Source organism: Hordeum vulgare, chromosome 3H (genome assembly GCF_904849725.1).
Source record: "Hordeum vulgare subsp. vulgare chromosome 3H, MorexV3_pseudomolecules_assembly, whole genome shotgun sequence".
NCBI lineage: Eukaryota > Viridiplantae > Streptophyta > Magnoliopsida > Poales > Poaceae > Hordeum > Hordeum vulgare.
Window position 1 is genome coordinate 552,010,958 of NC_058520.1, and position 20,701 is coordinate 552,031,658.

A 20,701-nucleotide genomic window follows, 5' to 3' on the forward strand; every position below is an offset into this window, starting at 1 on the left:
TGTTTTGCACCTGTTGTATGTGAACGTTGAGTCTATCACACCCGATCATCACGTGGTGTCTCGAAACGACGAACTGTAGCAACGGTGCACAGTCGGGAGAACACAATTTCGTCTTGAAATTTTAATGAGAGATAACCTCATAATGCTACCGTCGTTCTAAGCAAAATATGGTGCATAAAAGGATTAACATCACATGCAATTCATAAGTGACATGATATGGCCATCATCACGTGCTTCTTGATCTCCATCACCAAAGCACCGGCACGATCTTCTTGTCACCGGCGCCACACCATGATCATCCATCAACGTGTTGCCATCGGGGTTGTCGTGCTACTTATGCTATTACTACTAAAGCTACATCCTAGCAAAATAGTAAACGCATCTGCAAGCACAAACGTTAGTATAAAGACAACCCTATGGCTCCTGCCGGTTGCCGTACCATCGACGTGCAAGTCGATATTTCTATTACAACATGATCATCTCATACATCCAATATATCACATCACATCGTTGGCCATATCACATCACAATCATACCCTGCAAAAACAAGTTAGACGTCCTCTAATTTTGTTGTTGCATGTTTTACGTGGTGACCAAGGGTATCTAGTAGGATCGCATCTTACTTACGCAAACACCACAACGGAGATATATGAGTTGCTATTTAACCTCATCCAAGGACCTCCTCGGTCAAATCCGATTCAACTAAAGTTGGAGAAACCGACACTTGCCAGTCATCTTTGAGCAAAGGGGGTTACTCGTAACGATGAAACCAGTCTCTCGTAAGCGTACGAGTAATGTCGGTCCAGGCCGCTTCAATCCAACAATACCGCGGAATCAAGAAAAGACTAAGGAGGGCAGCAAAACGCACATCACCGCCCACAAAAACATTTGTGTTCTACTCGAGAAGACATCTACGCATGAACCTAGCTCATGATGCCACTGTTGGGGAACGTCGCATGGGAAACAAAATTTTTCCTACGCGCACGAAGACCTATCATGGTGATGTACATCTACGAGAGGGGATGAGTGATCTACGTACCCTTGTAGACCGTACAACAGAAGCGTTAGAGAACGCGGTTGATGTAGTGGAACGTCCTCACGTCTCTCGATCCGCCCCGCGAACAATCCCGCAATCAGTCCCACGATCTAGTACCGAACGGACGGCACCTCCGCGTTCAGCACAAGTACAGCTCGACGATGATCTCGGCCTTCTTGATCCAGCAAGAGAGACGGAGAGGTAGAAGAGTTCTCCTTCAGCGTGATGGTGTTTCGGAGGTTGGTGATTACCTTGTCTCAGCAGGGCTCCGCCCGAGCTCCGCAGAAACGCGATCTAGAGGAAAAACCGTGGAGGTATGTGGTCGGGCTGCCGTGGAAAAGTCGTCTCAAATCAGCCCTAAAACCTCTGTATATATAGGTGGGAGGGAGGGGGCCTTGCCTTGGGGCTCAAGGAGCCCCAAGGGGGTCGGCCGAGTCCAAGGGGGAGGACTCTCCCCCCCCAAACCGAGTTGGACTAGGTTTGGTGGGAGGGAGTCCCCCTTCCTTCCCACTTCCTCCTTTTTTTTTCTTCCTCTCTTGATTTTCTTCTACTTGGCGCATAGGGCACTTGTGGGCTGTCCCACCAGCCCACTAAGGGCTGGTGTGTGTCCCCCAAGGCCTATGGGCTTCCCCGGGGTGGGTTGCCCCCCCGGTGAACTCCCGGAACCCATTCGTCATTCCCGGTACATTCCCGGTAACTCCGAAAACCTTCCGGTAATCAAATGAGGTCATCCTATATATCAATCTTCGTTTCTGGACCATTCCGGAAACCCTCGTGACGTCCGTGATCTCATCCGGGACTCCGAACAACATTCGGTAACCAACCATATAACTCAAATACGCATAAAACAACGTCAAACCTTAAGTGTGCAGACCCTGCGGGTTCGAGAACTATGTAGACATGACCCGAGAGACTCCTCGGTCAATATCCAATAGCGGGACCTGGATGCCCATATTGGATCCTACATATTCTACGAAGATCTTATCGCTTGAACCTCAGTGCCAAGGATTCATATAATCCCGTATGTCATTCCCTTTGTCCTTCGGTATGTTACTTGCCCGAGATTCGATCGTCAGTATCCGCATACCTATTTCAATCTCGTTTACCGGCAAGTCTCTTTACTCGTTCCGTAATACAAGATCCCGCAACTTACACTAAGTTACATTGCTTGCAAGGCTTGTGTGTGATGTTGTATTACCGAGTGGGCCCCGAGATACCTCTCCGTCACACGGAGTGACAAATCCCAGTCTTGATCCATACTAACTCAACTAACACCTTCGGAGATACCTGTAGAGCATCTTTATAGTCACCCAGTTACGTTGCGACGTTTGATACACACAAAGCATTCCTCCGGTGTCAGTGAGTTATATGATCTCATGGTCATAGGAATAAATACTTGACACGCAGAAAACAGTAGCAACAAAATGACACGGTCAACATGCTACGTCTATTAGTTTGGGTCTAGTCCATCACGTGATTCTCCCAATGACGTGATCCAGTTATCAAGCAACAACACCTTGTTCATAATCAGAAGACACTGACTATCATTGACCAACTGGCTAGCCAACTAGAGGCATGCTAGGGACGGTGTTTTGTCTATGTATCCACACATGTAAATGAGTCTTCATTCAATACAATTATAGCATGGATAATAAACTATTATCTTGATACAGGAATTATAATAATAACTATATTTATTATTGCCTCTAGGGCATAATTCCAACACTTGTTATCCTTGATGGCAACTACACGACGTGTGCCTTGCTGCCCCTACTGTCACTGGGAAAGGTCACCACACGGTAAGAACCCAAAACCAAGCACTTCTCCCATTGCAAGAATCATAGATATAGTTGGCCAAACAAAACCCAAGACTCGGAGATACTTACAAGGATATCAAATCATGCATATAAGAAATCAGCAAAGACTCAAATATATATCATAGATAATCTGATCACAAATCCACAATTCATCGGATCTTGAAAAACACACCACCAAAGAGGATTACATCGGATAGATCTCCATGAAGATCATGGAGAACTTTGTATTGAAGATCCAAGAGAGAGAAGAAGCCATCTAGCTACTAACTACGGACCCGTAGGTCTGAAGTGAACTACTCACGAGTCATTGGAGGGGCGATGATGTTGATGTAAAAGCCCTCCAACTCCAAAGTCCCCTCTGGCAGGGCACCGGGAAGGGTCTCCAGATGAGATCTCGCGGAAACGGAAGCTTGCGGCGACGAAAAAGTGTTTTCGTGGATTCCCTGATTTTTTTCTGTATTTTAGGGAATATGTAGGCGAAGGAGCTAGATCAGGCGGGCGCCAGGAAGGCCACAAGCCTGCTAGCCGTCGCCCCCCTGGTGGCGGCTACAGGGCTTGTGGGCCCCCTGTAGCTCCCCTGGCTTGGCCCTCAAGCCCCCTGATCTTCTTCCATTCGGGAAAATTTTATTTCGGGGATTTTATTCCGTTTGGACTCCGTTCCAAAATCAGATCTGAAAAGAGCCAAAAACACAGAAAAAACAGGAACTGGCACTTGGCACTGAATTAATAAGTTAGTCCCAAAAAGATATAAAAGGTACATAAAACATCCAAAGATGACAAGGTAACAGCATGAAACCATCAAAAATTATAGATACGTTTGAGACGTATCATTCATCAACACCATTGCCTCTCCGATGATGCGTGAGTGGTCACCATAGACCTTCGGGTCCATAGCTAGTAGCTAGATGGCTTCTTCTCTCTCTTGGATCTTCAATACAAAGTTCTCCATGATCTTCATGGAGATCTATCCGATGTAATCTTCTTTTGCGGTATGTTTGTCGAGATCCGATGAATTGTGGATTTATGATCAGATTAACTATGAATCTTATTTGAGTTTCTTCTGATCTCTTATATGCATGATTTCATATCCTTGTAATTCTCTTCGAGTTGTGGGTTTTGTTTGGCCAACTTGATCTATGATTCTTGCAATGGGAGAAGTGCTTGGTTTTGGGTTCATACCGTGCGGTGACCTCACCCAGTGACAGAAGGGGTAGCAAGGCACGTATCGTGTTGTTGCCATCAATGGTAAAAAGATGGGGTTTACATCATTGGTTTGAGTTTATCCCTCTACATCATGTCATCTTGCTTAAGGCATTACTCTGTTCGTCATGAACTCAATACACTAGATGCATGCTGGATAGCGGTCGATGTGTGGAGTAATAGTAGTAGATGCAGAAAGTATCGGTCTACTTGTCTCGGACGTGATGCCTATATGTATGATCATTGCCTTAGATATCGTCATGATTATGCGCGGTTCTATCAATTGCTCGACAGTAATTTGTTCACCGACCGTAATATTTGCTATTTTGAGAGAAGCCTCTAGTGAACACTATGGCCCCGGGTCTACTTCACATCATATTTTCAGCCTTACACTTTTACTTTGTTGCACTTTCCGCCTTCAGATCTCACTTTGCAATCAATCTTGAAGGGATTGACAACCCCTTTATAGCGTTGGATGCAAGCTCGTTTGTGTTTGCGCAGGTACTCTAGACACTTGGCTCGATTCTCCTACTGGATTGATACCTTGGTTCTCAAAACTGAGGGAAATACTTACTGCTACTGTGTTGCGTCACCCTTTCCTCTTCAAGAGAAAACCAACGCAAGCTCAAGAGGCAGCAGAAGGATTTATGGCGCCGTTGCCGGGGAGGATCAAGTCAAGAATAGTCTCCCGTCAACGTGTCAATTTCTGGCACCGGGGATTATTCTAGGTGAAGCTCATCCCAGTAAGTGTCGCAAACTCATGTCTTGCATTTACTTTTTTTGCCTCTCGTTTTCCTCTCCCCCACTTCTGAAAAACAAAAATTTACAAAAATATTTGCCTTTTTTCGTTCGCCCTTTTCTCTCGCTTGTTTTCTGTTCGCTTGTCTGCCTGCTAAGACCTATATGGCCCAACCAAGGGATTTTGATGCTTACTATGAGAGGTTGGAAGAGATTGAAGCTTGTGTTAAAGGCTTCATGTCTACACAGTTTGATTATAACAGTTACTTCCGTAGGGAACTGAAGGAGCAAAATTCTTTTTTGGCTTTTATGAATAAAGAAGTTGATGATATGGCCAAATAATTCCTTGCGCTAAATTCTCAGTTTGCTCGTCTTAAAAAATTGGTAGGCCAGATTTCTGATAAACATGCTACCTTAGTCAATAAAATAGTGCTAAACTTGAAATTTGTGATGAGAATCATGAAGAACTTAAAGTGCTTGGTGTGACTCCCATTGAATCTTTGTTTTCTTGTGACAAACCTAATGATTATGGGGCTGGATATGAATCCACTTTGGTTGAAAAACGCCCCAATGATTCAGAGTCCATCTATCTTGATGCTAAAAGCATTGAAAGTGGAGTAGAAGATATTAAAACTTTGAGTAGTAATGAAACTACTACTTTGGATTTCAAGGAATTCAATTATAATAGTTGCTCTTTGATTGAATGCATTTCCTTGATGCAATCCATGCTAAACTCTCCACACGCTTATAGCCAAAACAAGGCCTTTACCGATCATATCGTCGATGCTATGATAAAATCTCTTGAAGAGACACTTGAGTTGGAAGTTTCTATTCCTATAAAGATTCATGATGAGTGGGAACCTACTATCAAAATCAAAATCAAAAACTATGAATGCAATGCTTGGTGTGATTTGGGTGCTAGTGTTTCCGCGATTCCAAAGTCTTTATGTGATGTTCTAGGCTTTAATGAGATTGAGGAGTGTTCTCTTAATTTGCATCTTGCGGATTCCATTGTCAAGAAACCTATGGGAAGGATCAATGATGTTCTTATTATTGCAAATAGGAACTATGTACCCGTGGATTTCATTGTGCTTGATATTGATTGAAATCCTACATGCCCTATCATTCTTGGTAGACCTTTCCTAAGGACTATTGGTGCTATCATCGATATGAAGGAAGGGAATATTAGATTTCAATTTCCTTTAAAGAAGGGCATGGAGCATTTTCCTAGAAATAAAATAAGATTGCCTTATGAATCTATGATGAGGGCTACTTATGGTTTGAGCACCAAAGACGATGATACGTGATTCTATCGTCTTATGCCTAGCTAAGGGCATTAAACAATAGCGCTTGTTGGGAGGCAACCCAATTAATTTATTGTTTTATTTCTATTTTGTTGCATACACACCATCATAATTCTGTTATGATTGTGTCTTTTGTGTTTCTTTTTGTGTTTGAGCCAAGCAAAACCTTTATGACTAGTTTTGGTGATGGTTGTTTGATCCTGCTGGAAAAGGACAGAAACTTTTCGCTCACGAAATTATTTTTCATTTTTATTCAAAAAGATATTTTGAGTTGATTCTTTTTGCCGATGGTTGATATGCCTTTTTCCCAGGCTGTCGTAAGTTTTCAGAATTATTGAGATACCATAAGTATACAAAGTATACAGATTGCTACAGACTGGTCTGTTTTTGACAGATTCTGTTTTTGTTGTGTTGATTGCTTGTTTTGATGAAACTATGGATAGTATCGGGGGGGGGGGGGGTACTAGCCATGGAAAAGTGAGAATACAGTAATCTAACGCCAATATAAATAGAAATCAAGTTTGCTACAACACCTCAAGATGTGGTAGTTTGTTTTCTTGTGCTAATGATATCACGAGTTTCTGTTTACGTTTTGTGTTGTGAAGTTTTCTAGTTTTGGGTGATGTTCTCATGGACAAAGGGATAAAGAGTGGAAAGATCTCAAGCTTGGGGATGCCCAAGGTATCCCAAGCCAAATTCAAGGACACCAAAAAGCCTAAGCTTGGGGATGGCCCGGGAAGGTATTCCCTCTTTCATCTTCAATCCATCGGTAACATTACTTGGAGCTATATTTTTATTCACCACATGATATGTGTTTTGCTTGGAGCGTCTTGTAGCATAGGAGTCTTTTCTTTTTGTTGTGTCACATTCATCCTTGTTGCACACCTTTTGAGAGAGACATGTACTCATCGTGAATTTGCTAGAATACTCGTTGAGATTCGCTTATATCTTTTGAGTTAGGCAATTTAGCTCACATGTGCTTCACTTATATCTTTTGAGCTAGATAATTTTGCTCTATGTGCTTCACTTAGATCTTTTAGAGCACGACGGTGTGTAACTTGGTAGTTGGCTTGTGCTATGAAAGTAGTCCCAAAGGTGATAGGTACCCAAAGAGGATACAATAAAACTTCCATCTTCATGTGTATTGATTAGAAAGAGAAGTTTGATTCCTCTCAATTAGTTTTGAGACATGGATTTGGTAATATTAAGAGTTATGTTAGTAGGGTGTTGTGAATCTAGAAATACTTGTGTTGAAGTTTATGATTCCTGTAACATGCACGTATGGTGAACCACTATGTTAGGAAGTCGGAGCATAATTGATCTATTGATAGTCATCCTTTGTGTTGCGGTCGGGATCACGCGATGGTTAACACCTACCAACCCTTCCCCTAGGAGTATGCGTTTAGCACTTTGTTTCGATTACTAATAAAAAATTTCACAACAAGTATGTGAGTTCTTCATTACTAATGTGAGTCCATGGTATAAATGCACTTGCACCTTCCACCGTTGCTAGCCTCTCTAGTACCACGCAATTTTCACCGGTGCACAAACCCACCATATGCCTTCCTCAAAACAGCCACCATATCTACCTAGTATGGCATTTTCATAGCCATTCCGAGATATATTGCCATGCAACTCCCATCGTTCCGTCTCATGACTTGTGTCGTCACTCTCATACTGCCATTGCATGATCGTAAGATAGCTAGCGAGATGTTTCAACGTCATACGCCAAGCTAGATCGTTGCACATCCCGGTACACTGCCGGAGGCATTTCCTATAGAGTCATCATCATTCTAAGCTTTGAGTTGTGAGTAAATAAAAGTGTGATGATCATCATTATTAGAGCATTGTCCCATGTGAGGAAAAAAAGGAGAGAGAGATATGGAAAGAGGCCAAAGAGCCCAAACAAAAAAAGGAGAGAAAAAGAGAGAAGGGACAATGCTACTATCTCTTTGCACACTTGTGCTTCATAATAGCACCATGTTCTTCATGATTGAGAGCCTCTCGTTTTGTCACCACCATATACTAGTGGGAATCTTTATTATATAACTTGGCTTGTATATTCCAATGATGGGCTTCCTCAAAATTGCCCTAGGTCTTCGTGAGCAAGCAAGTTGGATGCACACCCACTAGTTCTCCTTTTGAGCTTTCACATACTTATAGCTCTAGTGCATCCTTTGTATGGCAATCCCTACTCATTCACATTGATATCTATTAATGGGCATCTCCATAGTCCTTTGATACGCCGAGTCAATGTGACCATCTCCTCCTTTTTGTCTCACAACCTCCACCACACTCTATTCCACCATAGTGCTATATCCATGGCTCACGCTCATGTATTGCGTGAGAGTTGAAAAAGGTTTGAGAAAGTAAGAGTGCGAAAAGAATTACTTGGCCAATACCGGGGTTGTGCATGATTTAAATTAGTTGTGTGGGGATGATGGAGCATAGCCAGACTATATGATTTTGTAGGGATAACTTTCTTTGGCCTTGTTATTTTGAAAGTTCATGATTACCTTGCTAGTTTGCTTGAAGTATTATTGTTTTCATGGCAATAGCAAACTATTGTTTTGAATCTTACGGATCTGAACATTCATGTCACATGAAAGAAGTTACAAAGGACAACTATGCTAGGTAGCATTCCACATAAAAAAATCAGTCTTTATCACTTCCCTACTCGAGGACGAGATGGAGTTAAGCTTGGGGATGCTTGATACGTCTCCAACGTATCTATAATTTTTTATGGTTCCATGCTATTATCTTTTCAAACATTGGATGTTTTGTATGCCTTTTATATCTTTTTTGGGACTAACTTATTAACTCAGTGCCAAGTGTCAGTTCCTGTTTTTCCGTGTTTTTCACCCTTTTCAGAGGAGAATTTTAAACGGTGTCCAAACGGAATAAAACTTCCGAAAAGATTTTTTCCGGAACAGAAGATACGCAGGGGATGTGAGAACCAAGGCAGAGGCCACCAGGGGAGGCCACAATCCCCCTAGGCGTGGCTTTGTGAAAGGATTTTTCTTGAGTACGTATCTTATTTTCCTACATCTTGATGCACTCTTTGGCCGTGGAGATTATTTTTCCTCATGCTTGTCTTGATGAGGGTTTTGCCATTTCGATTGATATCCCTCTTCTTGACAAGGTTCTTAGTTCCTATCTTCACCATCGGTTGTCACAAGCGTTGCTTCCTTTTTTGTTTATTAGTAAGCTTGTGAACCCATTTTCTAGTATGTGTGTGTGGGAATGATATGTCTTGCACTTTGTGTCTCATTTCATCAAGACTATGTTGATGAGTAATGTTCATCCTTATCTTAGTCTTCTCAAGTGCTTTGCCATGACTCACACACATTATTTTGGTTGAGCCTATTCTTAAGTTGCTTCTTTTACATGTTGCTCAACCATTTGTTTTGTGAAAGTGATATGCTTACTGTCTCATCTATCCTCTTGCACTCGTTGTGTTTTTTTATTAATTTTGGGGAAGCAACGATCCTATTTTGTGCACTTGTATCAAATACAAAAATCTTGTATTAGTGCACAAATCATGGGGAGCTTCTCTAGTTTTGATAAAACACTCTGTTGCCTTTATCATAATATCTTTTATTCATGTGGTTCGAAGGACCATATGATTGTGTGTTCCATATGGTATCTTTTGATTGCTTGCCTCTGTTTTTGTATGTCTTTGTGGCATACGACCCTTTTATTTGCAATCTTTGGGTCCTCAATATAGTTTGTTTTCCTCCAACTACTTATCATTGTATTTGTGTATTTCTTTGCACCCATTTCCTGATAAGTACACACTTTTTGGAGGACCACCTACTATATTGGCTTTCTAAACTTTTCGTCCATTTTGGCAATCGATGCCAATGGGGGAGAAGTTTAGAGAGTTTACTTTGGATATGTTTACATGGTTTTGCTTTTATTGCGTAAGCATTTACATCTTGCACGCATGCATTATTGCTTTGTATGTGTGCACTTGGTTATGCTTATTTCCTTATATAAACTCTCTTGAAGTGGTTGTTATCAATTACCAAAATGGGGGAGATTGTTAGAGCATATATCTCCATATGTGGTTTTGGTAATTGATGAAAATTCCTATGGACTAATGGTTGCCTTAAGTTATATTTATAGGATTTGTCCATAGGCACTTCTTGAAGTCCATCTGTTGGGTTCAAGGAGTTTATATGATGACCAAGATGGTATTCAAGGTATTATCCAAAGAATGGTCATAGAGACACAAGGTTGATCAAGATCTCAGACAAAGAGTAAATCAAGATGATCAACACACAAAGCATACAAGATGTACCGAGAGGGATCAAGTGATCCCATGGTATGGTAAGCATTGTCCATTACGTGTTTGTGTACTAACCCATGGTCTTCGTGAGAGGTCTATGTGGGGGTTAGGTGTGTTTCCATGGGCTTGCGTCAAAAGGAAGATCTCATTCAACCCATGAAGGACGACGTCAAGTGGTGATCGTCATCAAGATTGCGGTGTGCAAGTTCAAGTGGATCAGCACGAATATATCATGCTTGAAGCTTGCCGTCCATTGTGGTGGCAATGGACTTGTGAAGATATGCTGAAGAGTGGCTCACCCCTAGTGAGTATGGGGGAGCAATCAACTAGTCTTCATCAAGCCAACGCAATCAAGAAAGGTGGTCCATCTTGAGGAAGCCAAGATCATCATCATCTAGCTCAAGAGGTCGAGGTGCAAGGTATAGGTTTGCCCTTGATTGGTGTTCTGTTTTAGGATAGAATGTTGTACTGTCAAGGGGAGCTCTCAAGTGAGTAGCTTGATCGTATCGTTCGTTGAGAGCTCAAACCATTTTCATCCTTGCATCATAATTCTTGGTTCTTATTTGGCGTTTCTCTTTGTGAGTTTTAGAGCTTATGGTCATCTTCATGACAAGCTCGAGTTCATCGAAAACGGAGTCCATATGCATCTACTATGATGTTTTAGATGTTGGAGTTTTTGCCGTTTATTCATTCATAGAGGTCTCACATCTATATATCATTGGCTGTTTGGATAGCTCTTGTCGTCCTGAATCCAACAAGCTTGGGTTTGCTCGATTCGGAGCTCGTATGCGAAAGTTATGGGTGTTTCAGTGGCGAGCGGTAGTACCGCTGGAGCTGGCGGTAGTACCACTGGCCCTAGCGATAGTACCGCTAGAGCTGGCGGTAGTACCGCTGTCCTAGCGGTAGTACCACCCCTGGTCAGCGGTAGTACCGCTCCAAGACTTTAGTACCGTCATCCTTGCGGTTGTACTTCTTCGGACTTTTTGCGAAGACTTTCTTGGCGGTGGTTGCCCCGGTAGTATCTTTGCGCTACCATGGGCTCAGCGGTAGTACCCCTGGAGGGTCAGCGGTAGTACCGCTGCAGACAGCGGTAGTACCGCTGGGCTCGGGCTGTAAGTGGGGGTAACGGTCTGATTCCTTCCCCCACTATATAAAGGGCGTCTTCTTCCCCCTTGCAAAATCTTATCTATTGAGCTCGTGTTCTTCCCCCATTGTTGACCTTCTTAGAGCTTGCTAACTCTCAATCCCTCCAATGATTCTTGCTTGTTCTTGAGGGAAAAGAGAGAGGAGATCTAGATCCACATCTCCACCAATCACTTTCTCCTCTATGTGAGGGGAACCCCTTGGATCTAGATCTTGGAGTTCTTTGTGAGCTCCTTGTTCTTCCTCTCATATTTCTCCATAGCTTTTGTTGTTTTGGAGGGATTTGAGTGCGAGGGACTTGACCACTTTGTGTGTTCTTGCCATTGCATGAGTTGCATCGGTTTGAGTTCTCCACGGTGATACGTGGAAGTGAAGTTTGAGAAGCCCTATTACCTTTTGGTACTTAGTACCCTAGAGATTGTTCTTCGTGGATGCTTTGGCGTCCTAGAAGCTTGGTGGTGTCTTGGAGCTCAATCATTGTGGTGTAAAGCTCCGGGCAAGCATCGGGGTCTCCAATTAGGTTGTGGAGATTGTGCCGAGCAATTTGTACGGGTATCGGTAACCGCCCCCAAGGGTTTCCATTTGTACGGGTTCAGTGACTGCCCTCAAGGGTCCCTTAGTGGAATCACAGCATCTTGCATTGTGCGAGGGCGTGAGGAGATTACAGTGGCCTTAGTGGCATCTTGGGGAGCATTGTGCCTCCACACCGCTCCAACGGATATTAGCATCCGCAAGGGTGTGAACTTCGGGATACATCATCATCTCCGTGTGCCTCGGTTATCTCTTACCCGAACCCTTTACTTATGCACTTTACTTTATGATAGCCATATTGTTTATTGTCATATATCTTTCTATCACTTAGTTAATTCTCTTGCTTAGCATAAGTTGTTGGTGCACATAGGTGAGCCTAGTTGTTGTAGGTTTTGTGCTTGACAAATTAAACCTTAGTTTTATTCCGCATTTGTTCAAGCCTAAACCATAATTATTTTAAAGCGCCTATTCACCCCCCCTCTAGGCGACATCCACGTCCTTTCACATGGCACTTTGACCCCATGTGGGTGTTGTGTTGGCCACACGAATGCTGCTCATATGTTCCAAAAAAATTCATCAAAAAGTTTTGGATGATTATGAGAACTTTCATTTTCTGCACAAAAAATGACACCATGATAATTCTACTGAAAACAATGTCAGTCCGGGTTAGTTGTAATTAAATCACAAAAGTGCATCAAAGTCATATAAAAGTATTGTAAATATAGGTGAATATTTCATAAATACTTCATAAATTATCGATACATTGGAGACGTATCAGCATCCCCAAGCTTAATTCCTACTCGTCCTCGAGTAGGTAAATGATAAAAGAAATAATTTATGAAGTGTGAATGCTAGCATAGTATATAAGTTTGATCAATCTTATTTCCAATCACTTTTTCTAGCATCATAAAAGAGCAACTCTTTTCTCATGGAACTCTCATGATCAAGTAACAAGCTATTCACATGTTAAACTATAGACCATAAACTTTCTTGAAAACTAGCAAACTATGTTTACACTTGTCGGTGAATACTCACAACATATGCCATAGGTAGGCTAAAGTCGATGAGAACCGTAGGGACAAAGGTGGGCGCTGGGAACGAGGTTGGTACACGCATGGGACGTACGATGTACCCAGGTTCAGGGCTCTCCGTAGAGATAATACCCCTAATCCTGCTGGTGTGTTTGATGTATGGGAACAGAGTACAAGGTTGCTCCTGGAGCTGTGTTGGGAGGAGGAAGAGGGGAGCAGCCGGCTCGTCTCTACCTCGCTCTCTGTTGGTTGGTGAGTGTGTAGTGTTGAATGACTGGCAAGTGATCGGCCTCCTTGCATGGGGGGCGGCCGGGGGGGGGGGGGTTATAGACGAACCCGCCGGCCTACAATATGGATAAAGGGTACATGTGTGGGACCCGGCTGGCTGCTTCGCCGGCTGGCCAGGGGCCCACAAGGGTCTTGTCTTGTCGATGAGGGGCCCGCCGGCTGCATGGTCTCGATTGCTGGTGGGACCCGCCGGCTGGCCAATGGGGCTCCCGCGTAAGGTTGACGCTGAGCACGCGCTGTCCGTCGAGCGTCGCCCCGCGAGATTCTTCATGGGCAGGCAGTACAACCGCCTCCACTGTTCCCCACTCCGAGTGCAGTAATGGAGTGGGAGTGTGACGGTCCGACATCATGCTAGGTGATGGATCAGAGCCGGGGTAGGTCAGCGGCGTGGCCGCCGACACTCGTACCTGCCGGGCGCCCTGATTCAGTACCTTTGCTGACGCGTAGCTACCTTTAATCGTGAGGTCCTTTCCTGACCTACGATCTGATGTGACTGGTGATCCTCGGCCGGCTAGCCTGCTTGGTCAGCCGACTTGCGGGTGGCCGCCTCCTCCCGAGTCCGTCTAGCGGGACCAGGCCGACTCTGAAGGAGAGGCCGCCTGCATTCTAGCCGGCAGGGGCTGCCTGGCCGGCTAGAGAGGTGGCCGCCTCGTCTTCCAACCGGCAGGCGATGCCTAGCCGGTCAGAAGACTTGGGCCTTGGGAATCTCCATATCTTTATGTCTATTGGGCCGGAAATGAAGGAACATGCTTGATGAGCCTACCCCAGGGTTATCCCCCCGACAGTAGTCCCCGAAGCTGGCGAGGTCTGCCGCCTGCGGGCGGGCGGCCTCACCGGCTTGTTGTCTTGTCTTGATACTTTGGCTGTTGTTTGCGGCGAAGGACGCCGACTTCGGAGCCGGGTAGCTTCGAAGCGACGCCTCGTTCGGTCGTAACAGGCCCGAAGTACGCCACGTGCCAGGCCCCGCCTGGCGTAATGATGGCGATTACTGCTGACCGGACCGGGCCTGGGCCCTGTGTCCTGCTACGACGCCCTCTCGGCCTCCGCGCGGGAGATCTTCTGCAGATTTACTCCGCGACGGTTGGGCTTAGGGGGGCGTTACCACCCGTAATACACGGAATTAATGGGGCCCGGCGCGCACCGGATCCCCTCCCCACGATGCTTCGTGGGGTTTAAATGGGACGCGAGGGTTTCGAGGAGGCCATTCGCCCCCTCTTCTCGCCCTGCTCCGTGCTTTCTTCCTCCTTGTGTCCTGAGAAGAAGAGCTCGCGCCCTTCGTCTCCTGCTTCTTTGCCGCCGAGACCTCCGCCGACGGCTTCGAGCTCTCACCACCCGCAACCATGGCCGATGGATCTTCCTCGAAGAAGTCGTCTGCGCAGCAGGCGTCCTTGCAGGGGGCCTGGCTGGGCAGCGATGTCGACGAGGAGCTCATCGATGCGCTCTGTCATCATCGTCTGCTGCCCCCGGCCTCCCAAGTGTCGGTGCGCCTTCCTGGCTCCGAGGCCTCTCCCGCACCTGTCGCGGGAGAGGTTGTGGTCTTCGCCGAGCACTTCTACCGGGGTTTCAGGCTCCCGGCTAGCTCTTTCTTCGCTGAGTGGCTCCAGTTCTTCGGCCTGCAGCCGCATCATCTGGCGCCGAACGCCATACTGCAGCCGGCCGCCTTCGTGGTCCTGTGCGAGGGCTTCGTGGGGATCGAGCCTCGCGTCGATCTGTGGCGCAGCCTGTTCTTATTTAAGCAGCAATCCATCGCCATGGAGAAATCCGAGGTGGAGAAGCTCAAGGGGCCGCATTGGTGCATCACCGCCCGAAGTCCGGCTTCCCCCAGATACATTTGCAGGACTCCATCAAGCATTGGCAGAAGGGGTTCTTCTACGTGAGGAGCACCGACCCGGCCCAGGACGCCCTCAACATGCCCCCGTTCGCCATCGCCCCTCCGACGCGGCAGAACTGGGACGCGAAGACTCCCAAGCCGCATCCTGAGGTGGAGCTTATTCGCGCCCACCTCGATATCTTGAGGGAGAGCGGCCTCCTCGGCCATGACCTTCTCGCCACCATGGTGGTCCGCCGGATTCTGCCTCTGCAGAGGCGGCCGCATCTGGTCTGCCAGATGAGCGGTCGGCTTGATCCATGCCAGCTGTCCATCAAGAGGTTCATCCCGGGTGCGGTAGCGCGAAGGGTGAACCTGATCTCCACCGCCCGCATGGATGAGGGCGGGGACTGGACATGGGGGATGTCCCCGTTCAACCGGGCTCATCCGCCTCCGATGGTAGCCTTACTCCCGTCTTTTCTGTCGTTTTGTTTTGAAGTCGGTGGCATTTGCTGAGCCTGGTTGAATTCCTTTCTTGTAGATGTTCAAGACCCTGCAGGGGTCCCTTCCTCAGCCTGCTCCTGACGTGGAGGCGTCCGGCGCCTCCGAGATGGAGGATGAGGATGCGATGGAGCCCCGCTCAGACTCCTCCGCCGGCACGGGAGATCCCCTGGAGTCGGAAGGGACCGAGCCGTCTGGTGAGTACCCACGACACGCCCTAGCAGACTAGACGGACGACGATGAGGAAGCCTCATTCTGCTCTGATGCAGCCTTTGAGGGAGACCCCGACGAGGTGGAGGTGGTCACCGGCCCACTACCGTCGCGCGGCCGGCGTCAAGGTGGCGGAGCGACCGCTGCTGACGAGGCAACCGTGAAGAAGGGCAAGGGTGCCACAGCTTCCCGGCCGGCCTCTAAGTGACTGGCGCTGGGTCCTCCAGCTGGGCAGCGAGCAGACGGCGCCAAGAGGCGCCGTGGCGGTGGCCGGAGGCAGGTCCCGGTAGTTGCAGGGTATGGTTTCCTCCTCATCTCCCTTTCATATTTTGAGATGAACTTTGTTCCTGAGAAGCTTGGCTTGACAGGGAAGCGGAGGATGCGGATGAAGACACCGCCTCCGCAGCCGAGCGGGCCGGCTGGGCAGCAGCTGATGCTGCCGATAGGGAGCTCGAGATAGAATCCAAGCACAGGTGGGACACGGCCGCACGGAAGACCGCCGTAGGTCAGCCTTGCCCTAGCCGGGTCGAGAGGCCGACGGAGAAGCGTGCGAAGGATAGACAGGACCCCTCCGCACATGCCCGTGTGGAGGAGCCAGCTAGCGAGGCCGCCTCCAGGCCGGCCCCGAGGACCGAAGGGGCCCATCCATCTGAGCCGGCAGCCCCGGAGCAGGTGGACCCGGAGATGATCCCGGTTTCTCCCCGGGTCGAAGCAGCTCCTGACGCGCCGGTGCTGGATCTGACCACGCCAGACGCGGCCCCTGATGTCCCAGGGGAGACCATGGGTGCGTTGGACGCGGCTCATCCGCCTCCTGCGGAGGAGGTAGCGCCGGCTGGGACGGCGCTCGAGCCGGCGCCATCGTCGTCCCCCAGCAGGGCCCTGACGCGCCGAGGGCAGGGGACCGGCCTGAGAGCCGGCCCATGAAGTCATGGTGGGCGGCGAACTCGGCCTGCCTGCGAATGCCCGCCGGCACCGTTCTTTCCGACATGCCGGAGCTGGTGACACTCTTTGACAGCGGCCGATCGAAGGTGGAGCAGGCGGCCCACGTGGTATGCGGCGACATGGAGCGCCTGGAAGCCCACACCGAGGTATGCCTTGCCTGTTTTTATTTGCGCTTTTTTCTCTTCTCTTGACGTCAGTGGGGGCGCGACAGCGCACCCACTGGGTGTAGCCCCCGAGAATCAGGCGGGTTGATTGCCAACCGGTCCGAATCTCTTGGAGGCCTTTTTCTCTGCATATTTTTCTTCAGTGGGGGCGCGCAAGCGCACCCACTGGGTGTAGCCCCCAAGAATCGGGTTGGTTATGCTTTTAACCAGGTCGAATCTTACTCCTGTTTCCTTTCTCTCCCCTTTGGCAGGCGCTTTACGATGCTCAGGTACAGGCGTACAACGAGCTTCGGGACCAGCACCTGGGGGCTGATAGCCGGATCGCCGAGCTTGAAGCCCGGCTGGGTGAGGCTGCCACGGAGCGTGATGCCCTGCGCGAAGCCGGCGGCCGGCTCCAAGAGCAGCTGGACCTTCTTCAGGCGGAGAAGAAGGAGCTCGAGGCGGTCGGCCGGGTCGAGTTGGAGCGGCTGCGGGCCATGCTGCAGGAGAAGGAGGCCTCCTACTCTGCCGACGTGTACCGCCTCGAGTCGCTCCAACTTGAGGAGGCGAACCTCAAGGACGCCGCCTTGAGGGTGAAGGACGAAGCCCTTACCCAGAAGCAAGCGCAGCTGGCTAAGGCGCTGGCGTCCGCCGCGACCCTCCAGGAGGAAATCGCCCGCCTCACTCATGCAAGTGAGGTGCGGGAGCGCAAGGTCCTCGAGGTCTTTCATGAGACCGACGACGCCTTCTAGCGTGAGTCTCTTTTCCTTGTTTTGTGTTTGGTCTTTTGGCTGTCTCCTCCTCTTGCTGTGTTCTTACGTCCGGCTGCCTTTACCCCAGATCTCTTCTCCGAGACGCAGGTCGCAGCTGACACCGCTGTTGAGGTGTGCCGTGAGGAGCGCCGCGGGCTGGGCAGGAGGTGGATACTACCTCCGGCTGGAGCATAGAGGAGATCGGGGTGGGCCTTCAGGCCCGCCTGCACGTCCTGGGCGAGTGTGTGACTCGGCTCCAGGTTGCAGGTTCGTCGATGGTGGCGGTCGTGTGGCCGGAGGGTGTGGAGCCGACGACCATGAGCCAGCTTGCCCGCTGGCTCGTAGTGGGTGGAGAGCGCCTGGACGCCTGGCGTGCCTCCGTAGCGCGGTCTGGGGCTTATATGGCCCTGCGCTTGGCCAAGTCATGGTATCGCAATTTGAACTTGGGCAAGCTGGCTGCCTAGCGCGACGGCTCAGAGGCGGAGCTGCAAGGCATGGAGGAGGAGCTCCGGGTGAGAGCCAGCGCCGTCGCCGATTACGCAACCTGGGATGACTTCGTCTTGGAGCGGGGTGAAGACGGCGGTGTGATCGCTGAAGATCTGCACGGCCTTCAGCCCTATGACGCCGACGGCAGTTCCGATGAGGTGGTCCGGGCTGCGGAATCTGCAGCCGCCTCCAGCGGTGGGGTGTACGCCGATTCCGGGATAAGCGGAGCCAGGGGCCGCAACGGGGGAGACGGCGCATCCACCTCGGGAGGAGCCGGAGGCGGCGATGCTACCACATCAGGAGCAGCAGCCAAGACGACCCCTGAGGCCGCTGTCCCGTAACTGGCGCCCTTTTGTGTTTTTGGTTCTACCCCCGGAGGGATGTAACGAACGTGGGCCGTGGGCCAATGCTTTTTATGAATGTATATATTCAGCATTATATTTGTCACCAAGCGTGTTGTCTTATGATCCCGTCTTTTGATTCCTGGTTGACTTCTCTTATCCGAAGCCATCAAGACGTAAAGAACAAGACATAAGCCAATCGGAGGCCGGCTTGAATGAACCAACTCGAGCCGGTCGTCACTAGTATAACCGGACTGTGCATGTATTCGACCTGACCCGGCGTCACATCGCAAACCGAGAGACCGGAGCCAGCCTGCAGGTTCAAGCGAAGGACCGGGAATCAGCCGGTACAGTATGTGCCTGACTACAAGGATTGACCGTCCGAGCGGCTAGCGAGCCCCCGAGCTTGTTTAAAGCTGGCAAGGGGCCGCGTTGCGTAGCCTCCGAGCTTGATTAAGCCAGCAAGAGGTGGTACGCAGTGTAGCCCGTACACTGAGTGAAAACTGTTTTAGCAAGAGAAAGCATGGAGCCTGTTTTTTAATCATATTTGTTGTTTCCGGCAGTCAGAGGCCGTCTTGAGTCTTGAATGAGATCGTATGTACGATCGAGCCGGCCCGAGCCGGTCGTCCCAAGTATAGCCGGACTGTGCATGTATTCGGCCTGACCTGGCGTCACTTCGCGAACCGAGCGACCGGAGCCAGCCCGCAGGCTCAAGTGAAGGACCAGGATTCAGCCGGTACACTATGTGCCCGACTACAAGGGTGGACCATTCAGGCGGCTGGCGAGCCCCCGAGCTTGTTTAAAGCTAGCAAGGGGCCGCGTTGTGTAGCCTCCGAGCTTGATTAAGCCGGCAAGAGGTGGTACGCTGTGTAGCCCGTACACTGAGTGAAAACTCTTGACAAAAAGAAACATGGAGCATGTTCTTTTTATTGCCTTTGTTGTTCCCTGAAGAGGGAGGAAGATACATGTGCATGCTCTTTCCTTTGCTTGTCTTCTGCCTTTTAGCAATAGAATGGGCGAAGCAACGCCGCGTTCCATGGGCGCTCCGTCTCTTGGCCAGAGTCGTCCCTCTTGCGCTTCCTTGGCTTCTGGGCGTCAATCAGGTAGTAAGCGTTGTTGTGTAGCGCCCTACTGATGATGAAGGGTCCCTCCCAGGGGGGTGAGAGCTTGTGTTGGCCGGTAGTGCGCTGGATTCTTCTGAGGACCAAATCTCCCTCTGTGAAAGAGAGAGGCCTGATCCTTTTGCCGTGGTAGTACCTCAGCTTCTGTTGGTAGATGGCCGTCCGGCTCAAAGCCAAGTCCCTCGCTTCTTCGAGGAGATCCACACCATCTTCTCTAGCCTCCTTCGCCTCTGTCTCTGTGTATAGGGTGACCCGAGGCTAGTCGAACTCGACATCTGTGGGGATAATAGCCACGGACCCATATACCAGAAAGAATGGAGTGAAGCCGGTCGACCAGTTGGGCGTGGTGCGGAGGCTCCATAGTACAGCCGGCAGTTCTTCAATCCAGCAGTCGGCTGACCTGACCAGTGGTGCCACCAGTCTTGGCTTGATGCCGGCTAGGATCAGGCCGTTGGCCCTCTCCGCTTGGCCGTTTGACTGAGGGTGTGCCACTGAGGCCAGGTCGAGCCGGATGCCTACCTTGGAACAGTAGAGTGCAGGGCGCCCTTGGCGAAGTTGGTGCCGTTGTCGGTGATGATGCTGTGGGGAACGCCATATCAGACAGAGATGTCCGTGATAAACCTGACAGTAGTGGGTCTGTCAAGCTTCTTGATAGGCCTGGCTTTGATCCACTTGGTGAACTTGTCGACGGCTACCAGAAGATGTGTCATCCCTCCGCGAGCCGTCTTGAAGGGCCCTACCATGTCCAGCCCCCAGACGGCGAATGGCCATGATAAGGGAATGGTTTTCAGCGCTGAAGGCGGCATATGGCTTTGTGCACTGAAGTGTTGGTAGCCTTCACATTTTCCCACCAAATCCACAGCCTCCTCGAGGGCCGTGGGCCAGTAGAATCCATGGGGGAATGCTTTGGCCACCAGGGTTCTGGAGGCGGCGTGATGCCCACACTCCCCCTGGTGGATGTCTCTGAGGATCTCCTGCCCTTTTTATGATTCGACGCAGCGTTGGAACACGTCGGTCGT